Source organism: Macaca nemestrina, chromosome 3 (assembly GCF_043159975.1).
Source record: "Macaca nemestrina isolate mMacNem1 chromosome 3, mMacNem.hap1, whole genome shotgun sequence".
NCBI lineage: Eukaryota > Metazoa > Chordata > Mammalia > Primates > Cercopithecidae > Macaca > Macaca nemestrina.
In genome coordinates this window covers 191,841,854-191,849,034 of record NC_092127.1, presented here as the reverse complement: position 1 = coordinate 191,849,034, position 7,181 = coordinate 191,841,854, and positions in this window count along the sequence as shown.

Genomic DNA, 7,181 nt, shown 5'->3' with positions numbered 1-7,181 from the left:
GCAAGATGGGGTCTGAACAGTGGGTGAGGAAACTGGACAGTTGGACCCAAGAGGAAAAAGACCAGGAAGCAAAATGGAGCCTACTGGAGGCTACAGAGTGGCAGAGCTGGCACTCATGTGGCTCCTTGGTTAGGCACCCTGCCTTGGTTAGGAACCCTGGGGAACAAGGAGCCCCATTCAGTGGGGCCACTGCCACTTGGAAGCAGACAGTGGCTCACACTGGTCAGGAGACTGTCTCCCTCTGTGGCTCAGTGTTCTCTAAGGTGCTGGTGACCTTGAGCAAGTCATCGTCCCTGCTGTGAGCTTTCAGTTAGGACACAGATCAGTGGATGAGTGAGAGACAGCGACAGAGAGAGAGGTGTTTCTGTGCTTCCTGCCCCTTCAGTGCCTGCCTGATACAGTGGTGCCTCTTGGTCACACCTGCTACTCATTAAGTCACCTTTCCAGGGGGAAATTCCTCACCTTGGGGATAGGAGGTTCCATTATTAACCCTTTAGGAATTGCAGAGGGTCTAATAAATCTGTGTGTGGCCATTTCAGGATCCCTTCAAGCCTACACCTCCAGACCCCTAGATCACCCTGGGTTAATACTGGGACAGGAGGGAGAAGCAATGACAGGAGAGAAAGAGAGGAAAAGAGGAGGCACAAAAGGGGATCGATCTGCAGTTTGGTGATGGGAGAGGGAGAGGGTCACAAAAGATCCTGGAGGTGAGGAGTTAGCCCAGGGAAGAGATTAAGAGAGAGAAGGCAGTGCAGGGGCCCCAGTGACACTGGCCAGAGCAGAGGGCACAGGGGAGGGAGTGGAAGAGGTGAGAAAGTTAGAAAGGAAGGGAAGGCCCAGATCAAACCTCAAGGCCCCTTTCTCCGCAGACCAGTGTGAAGGTTGTCACTATTCAGAGTCCCAGAGGGCTGTGATACTGGTTTCCAACAACTCAATTTGGCCCAGTATCTGAGCTGAGAATAGACTCCAGGGTCCTTGGGCAGAAGCAGGGAGACCGATTCTGGCCCCTCACGCTGCGTGCCAGGGCTACTGTGACAGTGATGCAGGCCTAGGTGGGAGGACCCACAGTGACGTTGGCTTTGTTCCCTGGATTTTCACATCTCCAAGGCAGTTTTCTCACCCATCAAATGAGGACACCACCACCTGTTGCAGAGCATCTTTGAGGAAGACCCAGTGGCAGAGGACCTGGCCCATTCAAGGAAAATATCTTGGGCCCCAAAGTCACTAGGCTAAAGGGAAAATTCAAGCTGGCAACTGCTTAGGGCAAACCTGCCTTCCATTCAATTCAAAGTCATCCCTCTGCTCACTGAGATAAATGCATATCTTATTTCCTCCTTTAAAAAAGCTAATCAGAAACTCAAAAGAAGGCAATGGATTGTCTCTCACCTACCTATGACCTGGAAACCCCCTCCCACTTCCAGCTGTCTCATTTTTGCTTGGATTTGTCCCACTTTTCTGGACTGATCCAATGTTCATCTTACATATGTTGATTGATGTCTTATGCCCCCCAAAATGTATGAAACCCAGCTGTGCTCTGACCACCTTAGGCACATGTTAGGACCTCCTAAGGCTGTGTTACAGACATGCATCCACAACCTTGGCAGAATAAAGTTTTTAAATTAACTGTCTCAAATGTGGGGGGTTCGGAGGGAACAGAACAAAGGCAATGGGGGAGTGAAACATTGCCCCATGACATGCAGTGCCACTGTGTGTGGGGCATGTGCGGGTACCTGGGGGGACGTAAACAATCCTACGATTGGGAAAATGCACAATACTTTGGTAAATCTCCAGTCCCAGGAGGTCTCAGGATGAAAGGCTTCTGGGAGGCAGAGGTGGGCCTGGAGATTGGGAAATGGGGAAAATATTTAGGGGAAAGTGTGTCAGGTGGATGGACTTGTGTGAGCAAAGAACAGGAAGGTTAAAAGTGTAGGGCAGGAGGGGGAGATGGTTGGAAAGCCAATTTGGAGTTAGGCTGGTGAGAGCCCTTGATGCCACGTTCCAGTCTGGAGTTTATTTTGTAGCAGCAAAGCACTTCTGATGGGTTTAGAATAGAGGACTAAAGAGAGAAGGTAGAATCCAGCCTGGAACCCCAAGGGAGGAGCCTCACGGCCTCTGGTGAGGAGGGCTCACTCTTCAACAGAGGCCATTGCTCCATCTCCCAGTCCCTCTGACACTCTCTCTTATCCCTGTACCCAGAAAGTTAGGGATCCTGCTGTGGCTCACAGTGGAGCCTCCTCCACATCCAGGGCTGGCCTGGGCAGTTTTTTGGCTCCCTCTGCCCCTCCTTCTGTTCCTCTTACTGGCATCAGGTTTCAGAAAGCTTCTATTTCCTGCTGCCACCCTCCCACAGGTGTGGCAGCCTCAGTATTCTGTGAGCACCACGCAGGGTCCTGTAGCAAGGGCCTGAGGATGGATGCTGAGAGCCACCTTTAAGAGGGATGAGAATTCAGATCTGGTAAAAGAATGCAGCACCTGGAAGTGCTTTGTCCTGGTACCCTGGATTCTGCTGGTCAGGGTCACAACTCCAGAGTCCTGCCTACCCCCCGTCCCCACCTGCACCTGTAGCAGGATGAGCCGCAGACAAAACCCCTCAGACACCGAGTTAAAGAAGGAAGGGTTTTATTTGGCCAGGAGTGTTGGAAAGACTCACGTCTCAAAAACCCGAGCTTCCCAAGTGAGCAATTCCTGTCCCTTTTAAGGGCTCACAACTCTAAGGGGGTCCACAGGAGAGGGTCACGATGGATTGAGCAAGCAGGGGGTACATGACTGGGGGCTGCATGCACCAGTAATCAGAATAGAACAGAACAGGACAAGGATTTTCACAATGCTTTTCCATACAATGTCTGAAATCTATAGATAACACAAGCAGTTAGGCCAGGGATGGATTTTTAACTACAGGCCCAGGTGCAGTGCTGGGCTGTCTGCCTGTGGATTCCATTTCTGCCTTTTAGTTTTTGCTTCTTTCTTTGGGGCAGAAATTGGGCAAAAGACAATATGAAGGGTGGTCTCCTCCCTTACACCCCCTTTCTCAGCTCTTTTTACAAGTTCAGATTCTCCATTTACCTACTTTTCTTCCCCAACAGACTGCCAGCTCCTGGAAGACAGGGACTTATCTGACTCACCCATGGGCCATAGGGCCTGGGTCCAAGCAGCTTAGTGAGGACGTCCTAATCTCAACTAAACTGTAGGGTTCACTGTGGGCAGGAAGTAGTGGGGCAGCTACACTAGCTGCTGCCCTGGACCTGCCATGAGCCATTGATATCCATTATATCCAATCCTCACAGCCTCCCTGACAGAGCTTAGGGGGGACCCTTTTATTGTCTGCATTGCCACAGAAACTCAGGAATGGGGAAATCACAGGCAAAGATGAGAGATAGAAATCCTACTTATACTTTTCTGATAAAGAAGTGTGCTGGTAAGAAAATGGGTTACAAGACTGGACACAGTGACTCATGCCTGTAATCCTAGCACTTTGGGAGGCCAAGGCGGGTGGATTGCCTGAGCTCAGGAGCTTGAGACCAGTATGGACAACATGGAAATCCTGTCTCTACTAAAATACAAAAAATTAGCTGGGTGTAGTGACACAAGCCTGTAGTCCCAGCTACTTGGGAGGCTGAGGCAAGAGAATCACTTGAACCCAGGAGGCGGAGGTTGCAGTGAGCCGAGATCATGCCACTCCAGCCTGGGTGGCAGAGTGAGACTCCATCTCCACCCCCCTCAAAAAAAAAGAAAATGGGTAACAAAGGTGGCTGGAAGGTGTGGGTCTTGTTGCAAGCTTCCTGGAGACCCACTGACTTAATAGCCTTACAAATGTGCATATTATTTGGTCCATCTAGCCATTCTACTTGAAACCTGGCAAAAAAAAAAAAAAAAAAAAAAAAAAGATGTCATCTTCAATACAATTAAAGATATAAAACAAAGCAAAAGATTGTATCACTGTTTTCTTTCTTCTTTCTTTTTATCTTTCTCTTTCTTTCTTTTTTTCTTTCTCTCTTCTGTTTTTGAGAGAGGGTATCACTCTGTCATACAGCCTGGAGAGCAGTGCTGCACTTCACTTGATTTTCAGGCAGCTAAGGCAGGATATTGCTTAAGCCCTGGAGTTCGAAGCTGTGGTGAGGTATGATCCCAACACTCCACTCCAGCCTGGGTGACAAAACAAGACCCTGTATCAAAAAAATAAAGCATGAAGTTTAATAAGTTCCAAAATACATGTGCACCCATAAAGCCATTACCGCAATAATAACAATGAATATGCCCATCCCACCCCCAAATTTCCTGTCTTCCTTGGTAATGTCTTCCTCAACCCTCCTTGCCTCTTCCCCTCACATCGTTAGGCAAGCAATGATCTTTTTTCTGTCATGTCAGGTCAGTTTGTTTCTAGAGTTTTATATAAATGGAATCATAACACTCTCTCTTTGGCTTCTTTCACTCAGCATAATTATTTTGAGATTCATCCGTGTTGAAGCATGTATCAATAGCACATTCTGTTTCACTGCTGAGTCATATTCCATTGTGTGGATATGTCACAGTTTGCTTATTCATTCAGCTGATGGTGGACATTTTCACTGGTTCCAGTTTGGAGTTATTACAAAGAAAATGAAACGTTTGTAAGCAATCTTTGTGTGGACATATGCTTTCTCTTCTCCCTTTCTCTTGGGTAAATATTTGGTAGTGGAATGGCTAGATTATATGGTAGGTTACCTGTTTAGGAAGTTCCCAATTTTTTTCTCAAAGTAGTTTTACCATTTTACATTCCCACCAACAGCGTGAGTGTTCCAGTTGTTCCACATGATAACATAAACTTGGTATGGTTAGCCGTCTTCATTTTAGCCATTTTAATAAGTGGATAGTAATTTCTCATTTTTGTTTTAGTTTGCATTTTCCTTATTTTTGTTACTTCCAAATACAGACTACTGTTTATGTTGGGCATCTTTTTATGTGCGCATTTGCCATTTGTATATCTTCTTGTGTCAAAGACATTTGAACAAGAGCAACTCCATCTTGAATGGGGCTAGGTAGATTGAGGCTGAAACCTACTGAGCTGCATTTCCAGGAAGTGAGGCATTCTTACTCACAGGATCAGACAGGAGGTCAGCACAAGATACAGGTCATGAAGACCTTTCTGATAAGACACCATGCAGTAAAGAAGTTGGCCAAAACTCACCAAAAACAAGATGGTGATGAAAGTGGCCTCTGGTCATCCTCACTGCTCATTATATGCTAATTATAATACATTAGCATGCTAAAAGACACTCCCAGCAGCACCATGACAGTTTGCAAATGCCAAGTTACTCTATATAATCTAAAAGGGGGAGGAACCTTCCTCATTCAGGTAAACTCACAAATAATCCGCCTTCCATTGAGCATACAATCAAGAAATAAGTATAGTCAGTAGAACAACTCATGTCACATCTCCGCCTGTGGTACAGCCAGTCTTCATTCCTTTACTTTTCTAATAAACTTGCTCTCACTTTACTCTATGGACTCGCCCCATATTCTTGCTGGACAACCAAGAACCTTCTTTTGGGGTCCATATCAGGACCCCTTTCCTGTAACACCTTGGTGAGGCCTGTTCAAATCTTTTGTCAGTTTTTAAAATCAGTTTTTTTCTTACACACTCTGGAAACATGTCTCTTATCAAATACATGATTTGCGAGTATTTCCTCCCAGTCTATGGCTTGTATTTTGAAAATTTAAAGTTTTTAAATTTTTTGGTAAAGTCTAATTTGTTAATATCTTATCACACACGTTGTGTTTTTCATGTCCCTCAGGGCTCACTGACTCTGCCTTAGTCCTGGGGCTGGCTATGCAGTGGGCTCCTCAGTTGTGGCAGTGTAATAGCAGCAGAATGTGATTCTTGGGGTACCCCCTGGGGAGCTGAAAGTGGCTGTGTTGATGGATCTGTTTTGGGACTCAGGAGAGGTATGCAGCCCCATCTTTATGCACAGCCTCATCTTCCAGAAGCCATGACTCAGAGGAAAAGGGTGCTTGGATTTTGTTATAGCCATTTGCTTTGTGGAAATTAACATTTACCATATTATATAAAAGATAGAATATGCATTAAGTCTTCCAACTGTTTATTTTTTAGCTTCCAACTGTATAAGTTTATAGATTTTTAAACCAAGATGCTTTATATATATTTTTTGTGGAAGTATAAGTTTTATGGCACATGGTTGGTACCATTGTTTCTTGCTTTCAGGCAAAATTGATCTTGAGTCCCAGCCAACTTCTTAGTGGCTTTGGGGCAGTTATATAAGCCTCATCTGCTAGAAAAGGCATAACAAAATTGACTGCATAAGTCACACATTTTTTTTTGGCCAGGCACAGTGGCTCACACCTGTAATCCCAGCACTTTGGGAGGCGAAGGTGGGTGGATCACCTGAGGTCAGAAGTTCGAGACCAGCCTGGCCAACATGGGGAAACACGTCTCTATTAAAAATAGAAAAAATTAGCCAGGCATGGTGGTATGTGCCTATAATCCCAGCTACTCTGGAGGCTGAAGGAGGAGAATCGTTTGAACCTGGAAAGCAGAGGTTGCAGCGAGCTCAGGTCATGCCATTGCTCTCCAACCTGGGTGACAAGAGCAAAACTGTGTCTTATATAAGAAGAAATTTTAAAATATTTGTCTTTTTTATTTTAAAACCACTATTTTATAGTGGTTCCCATCAAGAGACAGATTCTGCTTCCCAAACCTTGAATTTTTCTTGCCTTATTTGCACAGGCCAAAGCTGTGCATATGACAGTGTGTCAGTTTGGTACCTAGGTTAAAACGGTTTTAAATGCTTCTGTTTTCTTTTTCAGAACCCTTTCATCTCTATTAGAACAAGCCCATTTTAACTTTCTGGAGGATAAAATAGCATGCTGAGAAAAGGAAAAGCCAAAGTGCCTCAGTTTACAGACAGTTCACTCCCAGAAGCAGAGCCACCTAATTCACCAGCAGCTGACCACTCACACCTGAAGGAGCCAAACTGAGCCCAGCAGAATGGCCCAGCTGAGCCCAGCCTAAATTTTTAACCAACTCAATCATGAGCTAGTATGTTTTTAGATTGTTTGTTATGCAGTTATAGCTTACTAATGTATATACCCATTAAAGACAGGATGCCAGGACAGATTGATTATAAATAACCTGCAAATGCTCAGCACCCTATAAGTATTGATTTTCTTTTCCCTTTATTTAATAG